Source organism: Phascolarctos cinereus, unplaced genomic scaffold (assembly GCF_003287225.1).
Source record: "Phascolarctos cinereus isolate Bilbo 61053 unplaced genomic scaffold, phaCin_HiC Scaffold_5;HRSCAF=322, whole genome shotgun sequence".
Lineage (NCBI taxonomy): Eukaryota > Metazoa > Chordata > Mammalia > Diprotodontia > Phascolarctidae > Phascolarctos > Phascolarctos cinereus.
The window spans coordinates 215,547,178-215,573,431 of record NW_027555958.1 but is presented as its reverse complement, the minus strand read 5'-3'; the positions used below and the strand labels follow the sequence as shown (position 1 = coordinate 215,573,431).

The following is a 26,254-nucleotide window of genomic DNA, read 5'->3' as shown; positions in this document are numbered from 1 at the left end:
GACACCCTTCAAAAATGGTTTCTTTATATCTGCATAAGGTTTAAGGCATGCCTTAGGTGACTATCTATTCAAAACCATAGATCATGAGTCAGACTAGGAAAATTACTTTCAATTCTCACTATCCCTATGGACACTAGCAATGGGTCCATGCAGATTACCTTGGAGCATCACTTAAGTCTTGAGGGGCAAGAGATGTTGACTTTGCATTTAAAGCTCTTCATTACATCATTCCAGTCTACCTTCACAGGCTTATTTTACCTTACTTCTCTTCATGTACTCATTGATCCAGACAAACTGGTCTCCTTGCTGTTTCCAACACATAGCATTCTATTTTCCAACTCCATGTCCTTACACAGATTGTCCCTCATTCTAGGGATGCACTCCCTCCTTAATTCTACCTCATAGAATCTCTTACTTCCTTCAAAACTTAACCCAAATGCCACTTCCTACATATGACCTTTCCAGATTCCCCCTTCCCCTAAGTTTTTGTGCTTCCTTCTACCAAATTACCTCATATTAATTTTGTATATATTTTGTATATCCTTACAGTGGTGTGGGAATTCCTTGGGGAAAGTAATAATTTGATGTGGTTTCATTTTGTGGTGTCGATGTATGCTTATGTATGTGTGATTTTATTAACACTAGGCTAACTTAGAACATTTAACCTTGACCAGATGAAACTGGATTGAGCTGATTTACCCACCTTTAATTAGCTCTGTACTGTTGAGACCGGGATTTTGTGTCATACGCATTTCATTATTCTACTTTGTTTTGTTTTTAATTCTGAATTTTTAAAGAATGAATATTACTCCAAGAAAACCTGAAAAAGTTGCAGCTTTCAAAGAGAACAATGTAATGACTATTACAAGATGTTTTTGTCTTTTGTACTCAAAGAGGACCAAATTGACATTACGATGTCGGGATCAATGTAGAGTGTCTGGCTAATCATACCAATATGAGCTAGGAAGGCTCTACCACAGGTCTGGGAAAATATTCCACATGATCATTTGTAGGGATATGTCTCTAAATTAGTATATCTCATGCTTCTTTTGAGCTACTGTAATTTTGCTTTGCTCATTAAGCACAGTGCTTTCTTTGATGTGGTCACATCATGCTGGACAATCCTATGCCAGTATCTCCCATGTGTCACAATGGATATCAAAGTTCTTCAGAGAGACCTTACATGTATAACTATCAATAATGGTATAGGGAAATAAGATGTTCCAAAGATCATACATTCAAGTCCACAGTGAATCAGGTTGTATTGAAGGACAAAGAAAACGATGATAAAAAGCAAACAAGCAAAATGCCAAGGTCGTAAACTATTGCTGTAAAATATCAAAATTAGTTCTCAGAAAACAAAGACCTCTAGAAGGACCTAGAAGTGTGAAGACTTTTTATTGATTGCTATACAATATAATATGGCTTCTTGAAGTTGGAAGAACAGTGAGGTGTTTTTTTTTGTTTTGTTCTGTTTATTTATCTATGCATCTATCTATCTATCCATTCATTTATTCATTCATTCACATTTATTTGTTCATTTGCTTGTTTATTTATTTTACTCTTCTAACCATTTCTCTGGGGGGAAAAATAGATCTGAGTACTAGAGATTTTTAAAAGGTACTTTTTACTTAGAAACTTACTTTTTGATTTAATTCTATACAAAAACTATTGTCAAAAATCAAAGTACCTATAAGATCTGAGTATCTTTTACTTCCAGTGGGCTTGGAAATCTTGTGCCCATTAAAGAAATGATGAACTCAGATATTGTCACTCAACTTTTAACACCTCCCCCTTTCATTGTAGCTTGCTCCTAGGGCTGGACCACAAGGCTGACTGAAAACTTTTGCCAAATAGAGAAATGATAAATGGATATAAACAAGTAGCTATAAGAAAAAGTCTATATTGACACTAAAAATATTTTAAGTAGCATTTTTTATAATAGTAAAGAACAAAAAACAAAGTAGATACCCCTTGATTGAGAAATAGCTAAACAAATTGTGGTACATGGATATAATGGAATATTATTGTCACATAAGAAACGTGTTGTTTGTCCTTCATTCTTCAAGAGGACCATGACATCAGGGAAGTGATGCTATGACATTCAAGTGAATTGGATTTAAGTGAGGGAGGGCTGAGCAAAGTGATCAGCCTCATTTTCTTCTCCAGAGCCATCCCACTGCTACTACTCCTAATTAAGAAACATGAATAAAGAGAATAAAGAGAAAGACTTGCATGAACTCATGTAAAATGAAATAAGTAGAGCAAGGAAAACAAAAGACACAAAATATTTAATAATGTAATTCAAAACAACAACAAAACATCTGAATGATGCAAAATTATGAAGAACGAGCTTGGCCCCAAAGAAAAGATATGAGATGATACCTCCCCCAACTTCTTTGAAGAGACAGAGCATCCACAGATGTGGAACATTACATATAATGTCACATTTTTAATGTCTTGATTGGTTTTGCTGGATTTTAAGCATTTTTTCCTTTTTTTCCCTTTATTTTAAAAACTTATCAGGAATGACACTCTGGATGGAGGGCTGGAAAAAGGATTTGGAGGAAATCTAGAATATGTGAAAACAAAAGATATTAATAAAAATATAAAAGAATTGCCTTCATGTCAAAGTCCTTATATATCTTTCCTTCCAATATTGTGTCCCCTTTCTGACTTAAAAGTCTGATGGAAAAAGCACTGGAATTATGGTAAGAAAAGGGAAAAGACAGAAGGAAAGGAAGGAAATAAGTATTTATTTTTGGAAATAAGTATTTATGTTAGCATCTACTTGGTGCTGGGCACTATGTTAGACTTCCCTTTACCAGTGTAGGTAGAAACTCCATCTTGACTTGATAGTAAGTCTTATGGAGTTGCCCAAAATTCAAAGAAATAAAGTAACCTACCTATGGTTACATAGATAGTAAGTGTCAGAGATGGGATTTGAACTCAGGTCTTTCTGACTTCAAGTCCAGGGTTTTACCCTCTATGCCATTTTTATGCCATTGTTATCTTCTCAGTAACCTAGGTTTGGAGACTCATTTGATGTTTCTCTCACTCCAAATACCATACCTTGTTTGTTAATTCTTTCTTTACAGGTCTCTCACAACCATTTTTTCTTCCCACTGTCAACAGTCTACACCCTTATCAACTGTTGCCTGGACTGTTGTAATAACCTATTAACTGGTTATTTTCCATTATGGTCTCTCCAATCTAATTTGTTCTGACCACCAATGTAAGAGTAATTATTCAGAAATACCATTTTCATCATATCATTCCCTTGCTTAGATACATTAGAATGACTGCCAATCACCTAGAAGGAAAACCTCAAAATATTTAACTTGAAATTCAATGCACCTTGCCCAATCTTTCCCCAATCTATCTTTCCAGCCTTATTTTGTAAACTTCAAACCCTTAGCTATTCACTCTTGCAAACACAGCTTTCCATTTACTTCTTAAGGAATGGCAGAATTATGAAAGGAAGGGGAGATAGAGATGGGGGATGGAGAACAAACCAGGTGGCAGAAGGAATAATGAGATAGCATTCATTTATCCTTGGTAGAACTTTTCATCTGTCCCACATGCTTACATGCCTTGGGGCTAATTTTCATGCCAGTTCTATGCTTTCTAAAACTGGAAAAAGCACAAACCGTTGAATCACCTCAATCACTGTACACTTAGGTTGAAGCCAAATGGACATATTCATTGTCATGGAGGGGGGTGCAACTTGGCCGATATCTCAGAAGTTAAAGGACACATATAGAAGTTTTAAAATCTCCTCCAGTAAATGAGATCCATCTTAGACTCCGTAAGGTGAATGTTTTCAGAGGATTTGTCCTTGGATATCTTCTCTTCTCTTTTTAAATCCCCTTTCTCTCTTGGCAATCTCCACTGCCGTGGTTTTGACCATCACCTCCATGAACATGACTCCCACACAGCAATTCTTTATCCTATTCTCTAACTGATTCTCTATTCCCACAGAGGATGTTTCAAAAGTTCTCTCCCTTCATGTCACTATTTCCTTAACCCTTTGACCTGAAGATCTCATCTCATATTTTACTGAGAAAAATAGAGACTATTTGCTGAACTTTCCATTTTCTACATATCAAAATCCCTTGGCATTATGTCCTATTCTTTCCTCCCTTACCTGAGAGTGTGAGGAAAAGATACGTCTTTTACCTGCCCAGACCGACTCTTCTACAAGTACTCGATCCAGGGAAATGCTGGAAACAGCTTGTATAGGCCTGCAAGAGCTGATTGCTAAATTTCCAGTGAGAGCATTTACACCTCGGAAATAAGCAGCCTCTATAGATCAGGGCTTGACTTAATTGTTTTGTTGATTATATAGAGGTGAGAAAATGTTAATAATTCAGATTAAACTTTAAAGTGTACATTTTTTCCCAAAGAGTTAACTATTAAACATTTACCTACACACTGCTACCTTGATCCCATCTTTTCCAATCTTCTCCAGCACTTTGTTCCCACTATCATCCACCCCCTTCCCCTAATCTTCAATGTCTCCTTATACCTACTACCTATAAATGCAATCAAGTTTCTCATTAAAAACAAATTTTAAAAAACCCTCACTTGACCTACTATCCCATCAAGCTATCAGCTTATATTTCTCCTCTCTTTTTTTTTTCAGATAAATTCTTAGAAAAAACTGTTTATACTTATTGCTTCCACTTCTTCACTTCTCACTCACACCCCATCCATTTACAACCTTGTTTCTGGCCTCATTACTCAACTGAAACTGCTCTCTTCACAGTTTACCAATACTTCCTTAATTTTCAAATCTGATGGCCTTTTCTTAGTCCTCATCCTTTTCAACTTCTTGCAACATTTAATACAATTAGGGGGCAGCTAGGTGGTGCAGTGGATAGAGCACTGGCCTTGAAGTCAGGAGTACCTGAGTTCAAATGCGGCCTCAGACCAAACATTTGACACTTACTAGCTATGTGACCCTGGGCAAGTCACTTAACCCCAATTGCCTAACCACCCCCCAAAACAAAACAAAAATAAACAAAAAAAATTTAATACAATTAACTGTTCCCTCCTCCCAAATACTCTATCCATTTTGTATTTTTATGACATTGCTCTCTTGGTTCTCCTACTACCTGTCTGATCATTCTTTATCAGTCTCCTTTGCTAGATCATTGTCCATATCATGCCCCCAATAATGTGTATTACCTGAAGCTCTATCCTGGCTCACTTCTAAATATATTCACTCTTCCTCTCTTGGCAATCTCATCAGCTCTCTTGGATTTAATTATCATCTCTGCAGATAACTCCCAATTTTATATATCCAGATCTAGTCTCTCTCTCTCCTGAGCTCCTCATGTCTCTGCAACTGCCTATTGGACATTTCAAACTAGATATCCCATAGACACCTCAAACCCAACATATCCAGAGTAGAACTCATTATTCTCACACGCCTCTTTCACCCTTAGGCCCACTCTTTTGAACTTTCTTATTTCTGTCCAGTTCACCAACATCCCTCCCCCAGGTTCACAATGCCAGCATTATCTTTACCTCCTCATTCTTCTTTACTTCATTTATCTAATCAGTTTGTTCTACACATTTATCACATCTATCCTCTTCTCTCTATCCATATCACACCACTCTAGTTTAAGCCCTCTTATCAGCTCTTACATAGATCGTTGTAATAAACTCCTAATTGGCTTCTTTGCCTCAACGCTCTCTAATTAAATCTATCCTCCACATAACACCTAAAATGATTTTCTTAAAGCACAGGTCTGACATTGTCACTCCACTACTCAATAAACTCCAGTAATACCCTAGTGCTTCAAAGAACAACACGCTCTTCTTTTTGTCTTTAAAAGTCCTTTAAAATCTGGCTCTTATCTACTTTTCATCTTATTAAATATTACTCAATATGTAATATATATGTTTCATGTACTCCACAATTAACCCATGGAGCCTTTCCCTTTTTGTCATGCATGACATTTTATTTCCAAGTTTTGCACAGGCTGTTTGTCCCCCATGCCTGGAATGCACTCTTTCCTCATCTCCACCTCTTAGCATCCCTTTCTTCCTTCAAAACTCAGCTCAAGCATCACCTTCTACATGAAGCTTTTCCTAATCTCCCCAGTACTTTGTGTACCCCCCATCCAATTATCTTGTATTTATTTTGTAGATATTTTGTATGTTGTTTCCCGCAATAGATTATAAACTCCTTGAGGGCAAAGGCTATTTCATTTTTGTCTTTGTATTCCCAGACTACAGTGGTTGGCACGTATCAAGTACTTCATAAATGCTTAATGATTGATCAATTCACGTGTGAACTTGCACAAATCATTTAATCTCCCTGGGCCTCAGTTTCTTCACCTGTATAATGAGAGATTTGGACTAGATGAACTCTAAGCTTCCTTCCATTTCTAACTCTTTATGTGATCCTGTTGTTATACTACTATCTCCACCCTCCATTCCCTCCTTTCTATTCCTTCTGCTGTCACCTTTGTAGAGGTTAGCATTATCACCTGCCCGACCTACTGTAAAATTATTCTATAGTATTTTCCTGCTTTCACTCTCTACTGCTTCCGGTTCATACTCTATCTCCAGAGTAATGCCCCTTAGCCATAGATCTAGTTATATCACTATTCTGCTGAAAAATCTTTAGTCTTTCTGTAATTTAGTGAGGCAAATTCACTCTCATGTCTTTTCTGACTCTAAATCTATGATCTTTCCACCACACCATATTCAGACGCTTCTATCATCAGTTATGTGTTATAGCTATTTGTATATGTGCCACATTGTTCTATTAGACCGTAAACAATGTGGGTATGAACCATGGCATAGCTAAACTGGGTAACTCTTTCAGTACTACACACAGTAGATCCATAATAAATACTGGTCAAATTGAATTTAATTCACTTACATTTCTAGGTTCAGTACTAGAATTTGGGTGAGTCAAAGCAGTCAGATTTCTTTTCATTCTTTCTTCTTCTGACTATTTATACCCCATTTCCTTCTCTTTCTCTTTATGTAAGAATGGAATTGGATGTGTGTGTGTGTGTATGTGTGTGTGTGTGTATGTGTGTGTGTGTGTGTATGAGAGAGAGAGAGAGAGAAACAGACAGAGAGAGATAGAGATAGATTATTTTACTTTTTAAATCTAATTGAAAAAATAAGAAATAGACCTATTTGAACCTCACTTTGTTTATAGTGATTAAGGAACAATTTGTAACTAATAAAGGTGAAATAACTGTAAGGTACTGCCTCTTTTTTATATATAGACATTTTATTTGCTGAAAGGGTCAGGAAAAGGACGTTTGTGTAAGGAAAACACATAGAAAGGCAGTTTGAAGAAACACAGTTGTGAGGACCTGAGATAAACTAGCATTTCAGAGAAAAAGTACTAAGAGAATCTGTCTAAAAAGCAGCTCTGAGGCAGAACAGCCTGATGGTAGAGATAGTTTTTTTTTTTCCAGTAGCTAATTTGCATTTGACTGTTTTTAGGATTTTGGAATTTATTGCTGATACATTTTGCATCAAAGAACTTTTGGACCTGTCAATATTTGCTGTATTAGAACTTAAGTGGTACAATTTTAAAATATGCATTTATTAATTTATTAAATGTAATATAAAACTTATTTCATGTTAAGTTGAATAACATATTTTTAGATGAAAAATAACCACTTTTTCCAAAACAAAAATTTAGTGAGAAGAATGGCACTGCTTTACGTGTTTTTCCAAATCTCTTTAATGGCTGGCTTGAGAGAAGACCATTGGACTCTCATTTCTGCCTTGGCATTCGATCTGTTATTTTGGTTCCAGTATATAAAGAAAATCCAATTTACATAGACATGTAGTTGGAGAAGGTAATAGCATTTTTATAGAAATACAATATTTTGGTACCATTTCAAATATAGTTTTGATCTTGTACACCCTTTAAAATAGTATCTGAGATCCCTAGGGGTCAGTGGACCACACTTGGAGAATGACTGCCTTAGAGGCTTGGCTACATTTCCCTCTACTACCTTCTCTGGCTAGAAAGGGAGAAACTCTTCATATCCTAAAGTCCAGGCCTCCATAGCTCTGTGGATTCTAGGCTTGTCACTGAAAAAAATGTAATGTCAATCTTTTGCTACATGAGCTTAATACTGCTTTTGTATCTCAAGACTAGGAGAGAAGCAGTTTTCTCTAAAAGGAGAATGATGAAGCTCGGAAAAGGAAGGTTCTTTTCTGGAAGGTAATACTTAGTATGGATTATTCTCTAAAGAGACCAAGGTCATCAAGACCCATAGGCCACAGTTATCCTGGGCATATGGGTTTCTCTACTTCAATGCCTCTCTAATAAGTTTCTATAAGTTTGTACCCCCTCTTTCTATCATGGATGACCCATTGCTGGGAGAGTGTGACCCAGGTTAATGGCTAAACTGTTGTGTTTTCATTGTTTTTATCCTTGCTTGCTATTGACTAATTATTATATTATGATTATTCTTGCTTTTGTCTTGATTAGTAAATGCATAATGATTAAAAGTCAATGGTATTTGTGGGTGGGAAGCATACTAGCAGGGATTCAAGATCTGTAGTGGCAAGTAGGAGCAATGTATGACCCACACCAGGGCTATTCCACTCTTTAAGAGTGAATTGTAGCCACCTGGTGGCTGTGGCCATGTCCTCCTTTCTGCCAACCCCCAGAAAATCTTGCTAGATCCTAGCATCATGCATGCAGGTTGGGGCAAGTGAGCCAGATAAGAGAGAGAGAGAGAGAGAGAGAGAGAGAGAGAGAGAGAAGAGAGAGAGAGAGAGAGAGAGGAGCATGGATGTCACTTCACAAGGAAACACTTTTCTATCTATGCTAAATACTTTTGTGATATTTGACATATCTAAACACGTACTATTTCATGGATTGCCATGTTGGTTGTCTTACCTAGGCTGTAGTATATTACCAACAGGCTGGCGCAGATAAATGTTGATAATAAATCACATGTATACTGAAAAATAAGTGGGCTTTTCATGTGGTTAGGATGAGAAACAGGAGATATCACAGCCTGAATGCAATATTGGTACCTTCGGTATGTTTGTAATATGAGGTATTGCTGTGGATCACAAGAGACCAGCACTCACACTATCAGTGGAAGCATGGCTTCAATGGGCTTCCAAGGGAAATAGAATTGGGTCATTCAAGTTTTCAGGTTCTGTCTGGTAGAAGTATAGGGTTACTTATGAAACTAATATGACATGACATGAGAGCCTCCAGAGAGGGCTTTCTACCTCCCATTCTAGAAATGAAGGGTCTTGGTATAGTTTGTGAAAACAAAACAAAACAAAAAAAAACAAACAAAAATCCTCAGGGCTCTTTGACAGTGCATACTCTGATCTCAAGCAACACCTTGTCTGCAGAAAAACTGAACAGATTTGTTCATTTATAAATGTTAATCAGGTTTATAGATCAACCACAGCCATGGGGATTAGCACAGTAAGACACATATCATCTTTGCCTAAATGGAGAGAGGAGACTTGGGAAGGAGAAATAAGAGGCCCTTCAACTGCATGGTTTCTAAAGCAAGGGGGAGGAACTGAGAGTGGATAAATTCACGGGGTCACCCAAGGCCAACACATAAAGGCAAACAACAAATTCCTTACAGGAGAATTATGCTTTTCATGGATTAGTGAGCCAGACGAGACTCTCACTGAACATTCTTATATTGAATTTGAGGTAGAAATACCCTTCATTTGTTAGTGAGCAAGCACTCCTGGGTCACTCTCCTGTCTAAGGAACTGAAAAGTTCTTGGGCTTCTTCATCCCTAATGGCTCCCACTTTCCATGATCCCTCAGGTCCTCTTATTAGCAGATAAAAGCTATACTTCCCAGTAGTCTTTGATGCTGGTAAAGAGTTACATGTAGAAGAATTTAGAAGTTCACTAGCAGATCTGTGGATCATCCGCTGAAAATTTATGGAAAGACATACTTGTATGAGAAGTTATGGAGTGGTCAAAAATCTGCATTAGAAACATATTTAGGGTAGAACACTGACAAAGTTGAGAATTTCCAGAGGATAAGAACCAGGGTGATGAAGGGCCTTAAGATCAGGTCATATGAGGATCAGCTAAGGGAAATGGGAATGTGGATCCTGGAAGAGAGAAGACTTGGGGCTGAAGGATATATGATATCTGCCTTCCCTCATTTGAAGGGCTATCGCATAGAAGAAGGATTATACTTGCTCCATATATTCCATGGAACAGAGTGGATGTTTGGAAGGGGTATATTTACGTTTAATGTCAGGAGAAATTTCCTACCCATTAGAGCTATTCAGAACTAGAACAGGGAGGGGTAGTCAATTTCCCTTAAGTTGAGGTATTTTAGTAAAGGCTGGCTGTCCACTTGTCTGGCTGAATTACAAAACATGTCAATATTCTTGGTTCACTGCAGAAAGTTTTAGGTGGTAAATAAAGAAAATCCAAAGTAACACGGTTCTCCTCTGCCTTCCAAGAGAACTGAGGGGGGGTAATTTCACAATTTTAATACAATTTTAAGTAGAAGATAAACACTGTCTGTAGAAGATAAATTCCATTTCGGATGAAAAACATCTAAGTATAAAAGGTTTAAAACAGAGAAGGCAGAGCTTAGACAAAATGTAAAGAAATATATACCATCCCCAGAACTGGTTATTAAACATCTCAAACTAGATGTTCCATAGACCTCTTTTTTCTTTTCTTTTCTTTCATTAAACATTTTAATTTATTATTTATTTATTTTAAACATTCTTTTCTTTTTAAATTTTGAGTTCTAAAGTCTGTCCCTACCTCCTACCCTTCCCCTACTCACTGAGAAGGCAAGCAATATGATATCAATTATACACATGAAATCACGCAAAGCATGATTAGCCATATTTTTTGGTAAATTTAAAAAATGTTCAACTTAAGTACTAAAAAAGATAAGAAAAAGAAACAAATACTAAAATTTAAATACAAAAAAAGAAAATAAAATATTGCCATGTGCACAGCAGAACATAAGAAACGATTCAAAATGTAAAACAATAAATTTCCATTTTAAGGAAGCCTATGTAACAAATACTGTACACTGTGTTCAGAGTTGTCCGTCTTTTCTTTACTTCCTTGTAGGTTTTATTTTGTTCTCTGCTGTACACTTTTTACTTTGTTCTTTTTTCCCCTTTCCTCTCCTCTACCCTTTTCCCAAGAAGGCTACAATTAAGTGCATACACACATGTATATATATACACATTCATATATATATATATACACACACACACACACACACATATGTATACATGTATATACACATATAGTTACATACACAAATACATATACTTACATACACATATATCTATAATCATACACATATACACGTACACATTCATATGCATCTATGTAAGACCACACTATACTTGTTTGTGTTCTGTTTCTCTAAAGGTGGATAACATATTCCTTCATAAGTACAAGTCTTTACATATTTTTCCAAATCCACCAACTCATCATTTCTTACACTGCAGCAATATTCCAACCTTATACTGTCTAGTTATTTTGAATAGTGTAAAACAATGTTGATTAATGTGGTTGACATATAGTGCAGTTTCCCTATTTTTTTCTTTAATTAAATCAATTTTAGCTTTAACTTTGTCTGAGATCATGATTATTACCCCTGCTCTTTTTCCTCTAATAAATTCTACTCTTGATCTTTATTCTATGTTTGTATCTCTTTTTCTTATCCCTCTTGAGTCCTCTACTTTACTTCTATCCACTACCTTGCCCCCTGCATTACTTAATCTAGCCCCCTCCAAAGATCCCTCCCTTTTTCTCTCCCTGCATTCTTTCCCCTTGCCATCTTGTTTGTATCTGAATTTAGAAGACTTTTATAACCTTCTATATGTATGTATATATGTGTGTGTATAATTTCTCTTATTATCCCATTCCCATTAATATAGACACCCTTCTATACCCCTCCTCATCTTATTCCCTCACCCTTTTATTTCTTTATAAGTTTAGAAGACTTTTATTTCCTTCTAAATATATATATTTTCTCTTTAGCCTATATCTGATGTGAGTAGGGTTCCCTCTAAAAATCCCACCCTCCTCTCTACCCCGTTAGCCTTTTATTTCTTTCTGAATTTAGAAGACTTTTATACCCTCCTATATACATATGTATTGTTCCCTCTTTAACACATTCCCGATGAGAGTAGGGTTCCTGAACTACCAGCTCTTTTCCTCCATCTAATTCCTCTGTGTCATTTCTTCCTCTTGCACCTCAGTTGTATGAGATAATTACTCTTTTTACCTTTTCCTATACAGTATTACTTTTTAGTATCACATCATACTCAGCTCTACCCTAGTCTTTTTTTTTTTAGCTACCCCATTACTAATTACAGCCTTAGATATACAGTTTACATTTCTTCATATAAAAAGTAAACAGTCTATCCTTATTAAATCCCTTGTAATTAGTCTTTGATGTTTACCTTGTATGTCAAATTTTCTATTAAGTTCAGGTCTTTTTGTGATAAAATCCTGAAAGTCTGGCAATTCATTGAATATCCATTTTTTTTTTGTTTAGGATTTTGCTTAACTTTGTTGGGCATGATATTTTTGGCTGCAACCCCAGTTCTTTTGCTCTTCAATATATGGTATTCTGAGACCTGTGGTGTTTCAGTGTAGCCACTGCTAGGTCTTGTGTGATTCTAATTGTGGCTCTCCATTTACCAATTTTTTTTTCTTGTTTCTCATAATATTTTCTCCTTGAGCGGGAGGTTTTGGAATTTAACTATGATATTCCTGTACCTTTTCTTCATAGGATCTCTTTCAGGTGGTGATCAATGTATTTTTTCTATTTCTACTTTCCTCTCTTGTTCTAACACTTCAGGACAATTTTCTTTTTATTATTTCTTGTATTGTATCAAAATTCCTTTTTTTTTGGTCATAGCTTTCAAATAGTCAGATTATTCTTATGTTTTATCTTCTTGATCTGTTCTCCAGATCAGTTGTTTTTCTTATAAGATGTTTCATATTCTCTTCTATTTTTTCATTCTTCATGTTTTGTTTTATTATTTCTTTGTCTCTTACAGCTTCACAGGCTTTCCCTTGCCCAGTTCTAATTTTCAAGTAGTCATTCTTTCCCCTCAAGATTCTGGATCTCCTTTTCTAGTTGGTTAACTTTCTTGTTTTTCTTGAATTGTTCTTTTTTTAAAAAATTTTTTTCCTAATGTCTCTCATTTGTTATTTTAAAAGTCTTTTAAAAATTCTTCTATGAATTCTTTTTGGGCAAGTGCCCATTTAACACTATTCTTTGGAGTAGGAGAGGCTTTTTTTGCTTCAGCGTCTTCCTCTGAAGATGAACCCCTGTCTTTTTTATTCCCATAGTGACTTTCTGTGGTTGGGTTCTTTCTCCTTTGCTGGCTCATTTTTTTAAATAGCAACTTGTTCTAATTACCCACAATCCTGGGGCATGGGGGATGGTGCCTCTGGCCTTAAGTCTTCCTTCAGGTTTCCTCTCTGGCTTGGAACTGAAACCAAGGACTCTGCCCTCCTGTATGTGTCCACAGCCAGTGGAGTCCCCACACCACTGCTTCTGCACTCATTAGTCACGTGCTGGTTCCTTCTTGCCCAGGGCCACATTTTGGCAGCATAGCTGGGTCTGGCATCCTTTATCAGCAGAGGTTTCCTCAAACTACCCCTGCTCAGACGCCTGACTTCTCACACTGTTTGTGAAGTGAAAATTCCTGTGGCTGGGACTGAGCTAACATCAGGGTTCACTGCTTGCTGTTTCAGTGGAACTAGCCTGGAGATGTTTACACTTCACAGGAACCAAACCTCAGTCCTGGGATTTTTATTGTTCTCCAGTTGTCCCAGGAGGACTACTGCTCTGCCCCAGTTCATTTATTTTTACTGCTCTCTATTCTCTTTGAGGTGCTATTTTATCTTGTTCATGGGGGAAATCTGGAGAGCTTAGAATTTTCTGACCCACTCCGCCATCTTCTCAGAATCCTCTCTGCAGCCATACATATTTTTTAAAAGAAAGAAAAATAAATAAAGTGAGAAAATTATTCTTCAATTTTCACTGAGTTTAGCGTTTCTCTCTCTAGAATTTTTTTCTAGAACATTTTTTTTGATCAGGAGTCCTTTGGAATTCTCTTGGATCATTATATTGATTAGAGTAGCCAAGTCTTTTATAGTTGATCATTATTACAGTATTGTTGTTACTGCACACGATGATCTACCAGTTCTTCTCACTTTACTTGGCATCAATTCATATAGGTCTTGCCATGTTTTTCTGAAACCACTTCCCCCCTCATCATTTCTTCTAGCACTATAGCTAATATATGCCATAGCTTGTTTAGCTACTCCCCAATTAATGAACATCTCCTTGATTTCCAATTCTTTGCCACCACAAAAAGAGCTGCTATATATATTTTTGTACATGTAAGTACTTTTTCTTTTCCTTTGATTTCTTTGTGGTAAAGATCTAATAACGGTATTGCTATGTCGAGGAATTCACAGTTTTGTAGCCCTTTGGGCATGGCTCAAAATTGTTTTACAGAATGGTTGAACTAGTTAACCACTCCACCAGAAGTCCATTAGTGTACCTATTTTCCCTCATTCCTTCTAGCATTTGTTATTTCTGATAGGTGTGAGGTGGTACCTCAGAGTTGTTTTAATTTACCTTTCTCTAAACAATAGAGCATTTTTTTCATATGACTATTGATAGCTTTGATTTCTTCTTCTGAAAACTGCCTGTTCATATCCTTTTATGTCATTTCTCAATTAAAAAATGTGCTTTATTTTTATAGATTTGACTCAATTTTGTTCTCAGTATCTATTTAAGAAATGTGGCGTTTATCAGAGACACTTGCTATAAAAGTTTTTGATATCAATTCATTGTCTATGGTACTTTTTAGATTGATGTAGTTTCTTTGATTATCTCTTTCAATTAGGTCTATTTTTTTACTTTAACTTCGTCTGAGATCATGATTGCTACTCCTGCCTTTTTTTTTTTTACACTTCACCTGATGTATATCAGATTTGTTCTAGCTCTTCATTTTAACTCTGTGTGTGTCTTCCTGTTTTAAGATTTTCTCTTGTAAATAACATATTGTTAGATTCTGGTTTCTAACTCATTTTGCTATCTACTTCTATTTTATGGGTGAGTTCATCTAATTCACATTCACAGCTATAATTACTTACTGTGTATTTCCCTCCATACCATTTTCTCTATCTCTTCTTCTCTCTTTTTTTATCCTGGCCCTCCTCAACAGTCTACTTTACTTCTAATCACTGCCTCCCTTAATCTACCTTCCTTTTTGTCATCCCCTGCTCCCTTTCTCTTATCCTCTTCTCTGCCTATTTCCACGCTGATTAAGATAATTTCTATAGCATATATATATTCTTCTCTCTTTGAACCAGTTCCAATGAGAGTGAAGTTCAAGCACTGTCTGCCTCTCCATTTATTCCTTCATTGTAAAAGCTATTCCTTGTGTGCCTCTTTTGTGTGAGAAAATTTGTCCCATTTCATCTCTCCCTTCCCCTTTCTCCCACTGCATATCTCCTCCTCACTCCTTCTTTTTTTGGGAGATCATTCCAACACAATCTACTCACATCCATGCTCTCTGTCTATGTAAACTCCTTTTAATTGCAGTAATAATGATAAAGTTCTTAGAAGTTCTATGTATCATTTTCCCATAAAGAAATGTAAATAGTTCAACTTCATTGAATACCTTGGTTTCTCTTTCATGTTTGCCTTTTTAAACTTCTCTTGAGTCTTGTTGTGTTTGAATGTCAGATTTGGTCTGGTCTTTTTGACAGCCCTCTATCTTATTAGATATCCTTTTTTTTTTCTTCTCAAAGGATAGTACTCAGTGTTTTGGGGTAAGTTATTCTTGGTTGTAAACCTATCTCCTTTGCCTTCCAGAATATCATATTATAAGTCTTCTGCTCCTTTAATGTGGAAGCTGCTAAATCTTGTGTGATCTTAACTGTGGCTCCATAATATTTGAGTTGTTTCTTTCTGGCTGCTTGTAATATCTCCTCCTTCACTTGGGAGCTCTGGAATTTGGCTATAATATTCCTGCAAGTTTTCATTTTGGGATCTCCTTCAGGAGTTCATCAGTGGATTCTTTCAATTTCCATTTTACCTTTTTATCTAATATATCAGGGCAGTTTTCTTTGATAACTTCTTGAAATGTGATGTCTAGGTTCTTTCTTTAATCATGACTTTCAGCTAGTCCAATAATTCTCAAGTTATCTCTCCTCAATCTATTTTTTCAGGTCAGTTTCCCCCCCCCCCATGAGATATTTCACATTCTCTTCATTCCCTCCCTCCCCCACTCTTTTGACTTTAATTGTTTCTTGATGTCTCATGGTGTCACTAGTTTCCGCATGCCAATTCTAATTTTTAAGGAATTATTTTCTTTAGTGAACTTTTGTATCTCCTTTTCCATTTGGCCAATTCAGTTGTTTAAAGAGTGCTTTTCTTCAGTGGATTTTTGTGCCTCTTTTTATCATTTAGCCAATTCTTTTTTTAAAGGTTTTTTTTCTTGAGTATTTTTTTGGTGCCTCTTTTACCAAGCTGTTAATTCTCTTTTCATAATTTTCTTACATCACTCTAATTTATTTTCCCAATTTTTCCTCTACCACTTATACCTCTTTCTTTAACTCTTCCAGGAATTCTTGTTGGATTTGGGTCCTCTTAGCATTTTTCTTTGAAGCTTGTTTTGAGATGGTTGTTTTCCCATTGTTTTCTTCCTCTGAGTTTATATCTTGGTCTTCCTGGACACTATAGTAACTTTTCATGGTTAATTGTTGTTGTTTGCTCATTTTCCAGCCTTTTTCTTGACTTTGAGCTTTATGTTAAAGTTGGGCTCTGCTCCCATGGGGTTGATGAGGCCCTGTCCCAAGCTTCAAGCTTTTTCTTGGTGCTGTTTTCAAATTAGTTCTGAGGGCCTACAAGTTTTTGGTGTTTCCAAGTTTATGTGATCCTGGGAGAGGTATGATCATTGCTTTCTTAATCTGTATTCTGTTCTTTATCTTGGAAGGGCCTTTGCTGTCCTACAGCTGCAAGTACTAGCTTTCCTCTTTGATTTGGAATTGTGGCCAGGGCCCCTGCTCCTGACAGACCAGCAGCTCTCCTTTCTGCCCTGGAACTATGACCCAGAACTGCATATGTGCAATAGAGTTGCTAAATCAGTGTCAGCTGTACCCAGTGCCAGCAAAAGGTCCCTGTAATCTCTTTCTGACCAGTTGTCTGATCCTTTTACTGTCTCTGGGTAAAGAATTTCCCAAGCTGCTGCTGCTGCAGTCACTTGCCTTTGCTGTGTGTGTGAGCTTTATGAATTTCTCTTTATATTTTAGAACGGAGTCCTTTATCAGAGATACTGGTTGTAAAAATTGTTTCCCAGCTTTCTGCTTCCCTTCTAATCTTGGTTGAATTGACTTTGTTTGTGCAAAAACTTTTCAATTTAATGTAATCAGAACTATCCATTTTGCATTTCATAATGTTCTCTGTCTCTTGTCAGTCATAAATTCTTCCATTCTATATAAATCTGACAGGTAAACTATTCCTTGCTTTCCCAGTTTGCTTATAGTATCAGACTTTATATCTAAATTGTATACCCATCGTGACTTTATTTTGGTATACAGTGTAAGATGTTGGTCTATGCCTAGTTTCTGCCATACTATTTCCCAGTTTTCCCAACAGTTTTTGTCAAATAATGAGTTCTTATCCCAGAAGCTGGAGTCTTTGGGCTTATCAAATAGTAGATTACTATAGTCATTGACTACTGTCTTGCGTACCTAACCTATTTCACTGATCCACCACTCTATTTCTTAGCTAGTACCAAGTAGTTTTGATGATTGTTGTTTTATAATGCAGTTTAAGATCTGATATGGCTAGGCCACCTTCCCTTGCATTTCTTTTCATCAATTCCTTTGATATTCTGGACCTTTTGTTCTTCCAGATGAATTTTGTTATTATTTTTTTCTGCTCTATAATCCAGGTGTCATTCTTGACACTCTCTTTAATTTCCATCAAGTTGTTAAGTCCTATTGTTTCTACTTTTATATCATCTGTCATATATGCCTTCTTCTTTCCTCTGACACTGCCACCACCCTCATGCAAGCCTTCATTACCCTATGCCTGAACTGTTGCAAGAGCCTGTTGGTTGAGCTCCCTGCCTCAGGTCACTCCTTCACTCCAATTCATAAAATTGTTGGTAAACCTCTTGCTAAAGAGGTCTAACCATGTCATCCCCTTCTTTAATCAACTTCAGTGGCTCCCTCTTACTTCTAAGATCAAATACAAAATCCTCAGGCTTTTAAAAGCCTTTGTAACCTGGCTTCTTCCTACCTTATTAGTCTTCTTATGTCTTGCTCTCCTTCATGTACTCTTCAATCCAATTGAAACTGGCTTCCTTTAGTTTTCTTTTGTATAACACTCTATCTCTGAATTATGAGCATTTTTGCTCAGAATTATAGCTGTCTCTCATACCTAAAATTTTTTCCCACTTCATCTCCACTTACTCGTCTCTTTGACTTCCTTCAAGTCTTAGTTAAAGTCTTACCTTCTGCCTTTTCCAGTCCTCTTTAATTTTTGGAATCCTTTCTTTCTGAGACTACCACTAATTTATCATATACATGTTTGTATGTATGTATATGTGTATATATATATATATATATATATATGTGCATACATACATAGATACACACATATATAGGTATGTACAGACACATATACATATATAGATACACACACATATACACACACACACATATACACACACACACATATATATATATATATATATATATATATATATATAAAGTTTGTACATATTGTTTGCATGCTGTCTCCTTCATAAACTTTTTGAGAGCAGAGACTATTTTTTTTAACCTTTCTTTGTATTCCTAGTGCTTAGCACAATGCCTGGCACATAGTAGTGCTTAATATGAGCTAGTTGATTTGCCTTGACTGTTTGTTGACTTTTGAAGGAGTTTACAAAATATTTTCATGTGATATTCTCACCTCACAGTGCTACATGGATCAAATTAGAATCTATGAAAATGATTAAGTGCAATACTGTTCACAAAAGGTGTTATAAGTATTTAAAAATAAAAGAGAATTCAGAGAAGCACAGGAAGACCCATGAACTGTTACAGAGTGAACTAAACCAAGTCAGGATAACAACTTACACAGAAAAATGGAAAGGATGACAATGACCAAATGAAATGGAAAGCTGTATAATTATAACAAAAAACCCCCCCGATCTCAAAGAAGATATGAAAAGATGTGTCTCCCTTCCCTTCTTGTAGAGGTGGAGGATCATGGATGTGTGCCACATTTCATATATTGTCAGACCCAATTGTTGTGTTGTTTCATTTTGCTGAACAACTTTTTTTTTATCTCATTCTTTTCCATTCTTTATTTAAAAATGTGTCTGCCTTGGTAGGAAGAGGGAAGAGGGATATATTTGGAAATAACCCATTTTGGGGTTTTCTTGGCAAAGAGTTTGCCATTTCCTACTCCAGCTCATTTTATAGATGAGGAAACTGAGGTAAACAGGGCAAAGTGATTTGCCCAGGGTCACACAGCTAGTAAGCGTAAGAGGCCAGATTTGAACTCAGGAAGATGAGTCTTCCTCACTCCAGACCCAGTGTTCTATCCCTTGTATCACCTAGCTGCCCCCAAAACACATACAGTATGAATATGAAACTATGTAGACATATGTATATGCATACACATGAATATGTGAATATGTATATGCACATAAATATGTATGTAGATATGCATATATGTGCATTAATGCACAGACACAGACATAGACACACACACATATGTATATGTAGAAGAGATCTACGTGTGTGACATTATTCAGGTGGGGTGAGTCCACAGGCAAAATTTTCAAAGAGAACAAATTTATCTTTTATCCTTTTTCACTTCCTTTTCTGAAGCACTTCTCCTGATCCCCCAGGAACTTAATGCTGTTATGAAAACCTCCATTTTAACTTCCTACTCAGGCCTATTCTCCATCTGCAATGCTTCAGTTTTGGCTGAAAGTCCACCATAAGGTTATCACTACAATCTTTCAATGACCTTTTCACTGTTATGATTTTAAGTGAGATATCTTAATTTTATAGAGGCATCACTTACGTTAAGACTAACAAATAAATTTAGGTTAATATACACAGGAGAGAAAAACAATGAACACTTCTATTTGCATTTTCATTCCAAGGATAATTATACACTTCCGTTTCCAAGGTTAATTATTTGAACTTTTCTACATTGATCAGATGTGTCAATATATCAAAATATTTGCTCAGACTTTAAATTTAAGTCTTTAGTAATGCCCATAATCAAGGCACAAAGCTTAGTTTAAACAATTAGCCTTGGTGATAGGAGTGTAAACAGAAGCAACATTCATAAATTTGCTCTGTTCTTCTCTGCTTTAAATCTCAGCCCACAGTTGGTTAAAAGCTGTGATTCTAAGATTAGTTCAGTGTACCAGAATTCTTTTTAGCTCTTTTAGTCCAATTCATTTTAATTTAATATAGAACAAATTGGCTTTAAAGTTCACTGTTTGAGTGATTGAATTATGTCATTCAGTGGCTAACTGGTCAATGAAACACAAAGCTACTGCACAAATATGACAAATGGAGAAATCTGAAATTGGCACTTTATTTCTTATGTTTTTAGGAAAATATTCCTAACTTTCAGCATCTTTTTGCAAAAGCCTCAAGGAAGCAGTTATTTGGAAATAGACAAAATGTTTTCTTGTTTTCAGATTCACTCTGGGAAATGATAGAAATTAGAATGAAGGACTAGATATGTCTGATCTGCTAATTTTATTTTGCTTTATACAGTAATACTTAGAATATTTCTTCCAGTGTAATGTAGAATTCACCCCTCTTTTTTTTCAAATAGCTCTTTGAAATACTTTTTGGCCTGAAGGGCCAAAAGGCTGAAATAATAGGATTAGAGATTTAAAGTTGAAAGGGACCTCAAAGATCATTTAATTCAACTTATTCGTTTTACAAATGAAGAAAATGAGGTCCAGGGAGATTAAATAATTTGCCCAGTATCATACAGACATTAAACATTAGACCTGGGATTTGAACCTCTTACTCCAAAGCTAATGAATTACCTTTCCACTATGCCTCATTACTCCTGCTTCCTCATTTTTCTATTAGCTATTCAATTCTTATAATGCAGGAAAGTCAATATCACTCTGCCTAAAAGCCATATAATGCCCATTCAGTGATTAAGGCTGGGTAGGAAATGAGGCAAAGAATGGACTCTTTTACTTAGTCAAAAAAAAATCAATGTGGGAGAGGAAGACCCTTAGGATTTCTGGCCAAAACAGAAACAATTATGATTTACATTTACTCTGAGCCATCAGTGTCCAAACAATGACCAAATAAGACTTGACCTAGGAACTGTTGTTGGCCAGTCAATGAGAGCCAGAGTGATTTGGGTTTAAGAGTTGGTCCTTAAGAAAGAAATATAGGGGCACAGTGGATAGAGCTCTGGCCTTGGAGTCAGGAGGATGTGAGTTCAAATCCAGTCTCAGATACGAGACACTTACTAGCTATGCAAGTCACTTAACCCCAATTGCCTCACCAAAAAAGCAAAAAAAAAAAAAAAAGAAAGAAAGAAATCTAGCCAATAAACCCTACCTCCCATACATAAATCCAATTCACTTGTAAGTCATGACATCACCTTCCTGATGTCATGGTCCTTTTTGAGCACAAAGGATAAACAACAACAACAACAACATGCCATCCCCAAACTGTATTAATTCCTCTCCCCTACCCCAAGGTTCATGAGAGCAGAACTCGTTATTTTAAAACCCTAAGTCATGCCTATAATTTTCTCAGGATTCATCAGGACATTAAAGAAGAGTATATCCTCTTTTAGTCTTCTGTCTTCAGTTACCTATCCATCTATTCTCCATAGCGTAGTGAAAAATTGTGCTCAAATTGGAGTTAGCGGACTGGAATCCAAATTCTGGTTCTACTACTTCCTACTTCTGAGACCTTGGGCAAGTCATTTATTCTGGGCCTCAGTTTCTTCATTTGGAAAATAAAGAGGGTTGGGCTTTGATAAATCTTTAGTGCTCTTCTTATTGGAAAAGGAAGAGAATCTGACTAGACAAAAGCTCAGTTAGATAGACTGAGAACTGGACGAATGGTCTGACACAAAGAGTAGTCATTAATTATTCTTGTCCAGTAGGAAGGAAGTCTCAAGGGCTATATGTATGTATGTGTGTATGTATACATACATATATATCTATGTATCCGATTTGTATCTAAAGGTACATAGCTGGTATACTGTATTAAGTTTTGGGCACCATATTTTAGGAAAGATGTTAATTAATAAAAGACTACTTGATATTCACCTTGTTAGTGGAAGCCTTTTACCTTATGCCACATGAGGACAGAACTGGGAATATAGCCTAGAAAAAAGAAGATTTGGATCTGGGTGAGAGTGGCTTGCCATTTCCTTCTCTAGCTCATTTTATAGATGAAGAAACTGAGGCAAACAGGATTAAGTGATTTGCCCAGGGTCACACATCTATTAAGTGTCTAATGCCAGATTTGAACTCAAGAAGATGAGTCTTCCCGATTTTAGGCCCAGCACTCTATCCGTTACAACCATCTAGAAATGGAGGTCTTTACATCAAGGCTAAATAACCACTTGTGAGTATGTTGTATAAGGGAACTTTATTCAAGTAGGGGTTTGACTAAATAGCCACTGAAGTCCCTTCTAACTCTGAGATTCTGTGGACTAGATGATCTTTAAGACTCCTTTTAGAGTGCACGCTTAACTTCCTCCAAGACTGAGAGTTATTAGAGACGCAGCTGAGAGACCACTAGGCAGCCCCTCCAGCCCACCAGATGCCAGACTCTGCTGAAGGCTAGTGCTTCCCACCTCCTCCTGGTGTTTTTCTCTATGGTCCTGGCCACATAGTATGATCATTAGGTGTTCAGTTTCCCAACAACTTTCTATGGAAAATCAAGGGAAGTGGGCCATGGTTGCCATGAACAACTTTGAAGAGCGGGACACCTTTACAGAAGCTTGATCAAGGTGCCATCATCATGAGACCCTCCAAATCAGGACTCCGGAAGAGTTCCTCTATCTCGTCTTGCTCATTCAGTGGAGGCTATCTTTCCATTTCTCCTTTGCCTCCTGGGAAGTAGCAGAAAGCCAGCATCATCATGGTTGGATTTAAGCCTACAGACATGCCCCCAACAGCCACCATAAAGTTCCTTGAGGCTGGCACCACTGCCTGCATCGCTGACCTCATCACCTTCTCCCTGGACACAGCCAAAGTCCAGCTGCAGATTCAGGGAGAGAGCCAGGGAGCCATCAGAGCTTCCCCTGCTGCTGCCCAGTGTTGAGGTGTCATGGACACCATTCTGACCATGGTGAAGACTGAGGGCCCTGGCAGCCTCTACAATGGGCTGGTGGCTGGGCTGCGGCACCAGATGAGTTTTGCCTCTGTCCGAATTGGCCTCTATGACTCTGTCAAGCAGTTCTACACCAAGGGATCAGAGCATGCAGGCATTGGGAGCCGCCTCCTGGCAGGCTGCACCACAGGGGCACTGGCAGTGGGCGTAGCCCAACCCACAGATGTGGTTAAGGTACATTTCCAGGCCCAGGCTCGTGCAGGTAGCAGCCGAAGATACCAGGGCACAATGGATGCTTATAAGACTATTGCCCGAGAGGAGGGGCTTCAAGGACTATGGAAAGGAACTTCACCCAATGTTGCCCGCAATGCTATTGTCAACTGTGCTGAGCTGGTGACCGATGATATCATCAAAGATGCCCTCCTGAAGGCCCACCTCATGACTGATGACCTTCCATGCCACTTCACATCAGCCTTTGGGGCTGGCTTCTGCACCACCATCATTGCTTCCCCTGTGGACATGGTCAAGATGAGATACATGAACTCTGCCGCAGGCCAGTATGCTAGTGCTGGCCACTGTGCCCTCACTATGCTTCGGAAGGAGGGACCCCAAGCCTTCTACAAAGGGTTTGTGCCTTCCTTTCTCCACTTGGGCCCCTGGAATGTAGTGATGTTTGTCACCTACGAGCTGCAGAAACGGGCCCTGATGGCCACCCGAAGTTCCGGGGAAGCTCCTTTCTGAGCCCTCTCCTACTAGCTTTCTGCCTGATTCCTGTCCCCTTTGAGTTTGACCCCGTCCTGCCTCTCCTCCCTCCCATTTTCCCCCTACTCCTCTCCTCCCCTGCCTTAGCATTGAAGGATCCCCCTATACTCCTGCTTAAGAGTTAGCCCCATTTAAACCTTCTCCAGACCACTTTCCTGCCATTGCATACTCACTCCATTCTTAAGCTCTTTATGTCTAATAAAGTCAAATCAGGAAAAAAAAAAGACTCCTTTTAACTCTCAGTGTATGTCCATAATCCAGCTATGCTCTGCATGCATAGGTCATATATGGGCACATATAAGCTGCTCTCTTCTTACTACGTGGCTATTCCCTAAAATCTCTTATTAACAATTGTTGCTGGAAAAGAAGACATTTCAGATGTTCCAACACTATCAATACTTTTGCGATGAAACAAAGTACCATGATATGCCGGTTCAGAAACAAGGATTTGGAACAAGGTGTAAGTGAGATCAAGGTTGTGGGATTGGAATGGATAAATTAGCATCACTTTGTTCCTTGTACCTAGATCACATTCTCTAACTCTGACTTGTCTATATTCTAGCAAAGATGTGAATTAAGTAGGTAATTGGGATAAGTAGATCAGACAACATGAATGGATCAGGAAAAAATTCACCCCTGCTTTTAGAGAAGACAATGGAAAATTCATTCCTCACTGGTGGAGGGGGGCTAAGCAGCATCTTTTTCCTGTTTAAAGAACATTTTCCTCTTTGACTGATAAATTATGATCAAACCCAAGAACTGAACTTGTGTGGTTTTCTGCCATTATTTTAGGCCCAAATCCAATCAAGTCCATGTATTTAAGAATTCAAGTTTAAATGAAAACTTCCTAAACCAGGTGCCACAATGCCTGTATGGCAGGTTTATTTAAGGCCTGGCCTGCCTTCAGTGAATTCCTGAAACTGAGGCGTTAAAAATAGTCTGGGGATCTTAGGAGTAATGTTGAGCTGACTGGCAGGCATTAGGCCAGGCCTGATGGGCTTAGAGAAAGCTAGTAAGGCAATTAACTTCGCTATGGGTAGGGAAGGCCTCTCCGCAGAACACCAGCAGGGAGCATAGGATCATACATGGAGATCTGGAAGGGACCTCAGAGGCCATGAAATCCAACCCTCTCATTTAACAGATGAGAAAATTGAAGCGGAGGGAAGTGAAGTGACTTGCTTAATACTACACAGTAGGAATCATTACAGCTAAGCCTGCCCACTGGATTCCCCTTCATTTCTGGACCAGGCCCTAGAGCTTTCCCGAAAGCTCCAGTCTAAAAATAACTTTTTCCTAACTAACTCTGAGTGTAGTAGATTTCCTTTCTGCCACCTTCAAGTTCATTTTAACCCCTTCAGTGACCATTTTTGCTCACTAGGCAGTATATATGGCACAAGTACTTAAAGGTAACTTGAGTCATTGAAATTTTTTCCAACAATGGTTGGAGATCTTTAATTATATAGCTTTGAGGGAAAGGGTCTTTTGGCTTCCTAGGAATTCTTGGGACTCCCTGGCATTTTTTGGGATAAAATATGAGTTTTTGTCAAAAAACAAAACAAGAAAACAAACTGTAGCTACTTCTCTTAAAATTCCATAGCTTTCATCTTACCCAAGTAGTATCATTCTTGGCTCTTGGGTTTCATGGAGCTAAATATAGCCTGGGAAGAGGATGAGTGTGCAGGACTGAATAAAACCTTAGTGGAGCAAATGAGTTTGGTGAGAACCTCTCTTTGACTTCTCCTATGTGTACTTTTAAAATCAGGGGATTTTTAGAAATAGTTAGAGTGGTCTTAGAACTCAATCAGCTTGGAACACTTAGTATTTCCAACTTTCACTGGACCAATTTCCCTGATCAGGGTCACTATCGTGGAGGAACAAAATGAAAAGAAACTAACAATACCACATATAGGAAAGTACTTCGCAAGTATTGGATTGTGGCAAAGGGAGTTAATTACTTCCTACTTTGAAGCTAGTGGCTCTGCAAAGGAGAGACATTATACACACCTGTGATTTCTACATCTTGAAATACCTTTAGAAACTATGCAAATGCGCTCGTTCAAAAACTGTTACTTTCTGCTATTCTGCTTCACTAGAGGGAATGCCCCACTGAAGAAATGTG

The 26,254-nt window shown here is 37.5% G+C and overlaps 1 protein-coding gene and 1 pseudogene across 11 annotated transcripts in view; both read left to right on the top strand.

The window, feature by feature from the left end:
* MLIP (muscular LMNA interacting protein) overlaps window positions 1–26,254 on the top strand; it is a 416,101-nt gene that overhangs the window by 46,265 nt on the left and 343,582 nt on the right. The gene's annotated exons all lie outside the window — the stretch shown is intronic.
* LOC110213566 (dicarboxylate carrier UCP2 pseudogene) lies at window positions 22,912–24,114 on the top strand (annotated as a pseudogene).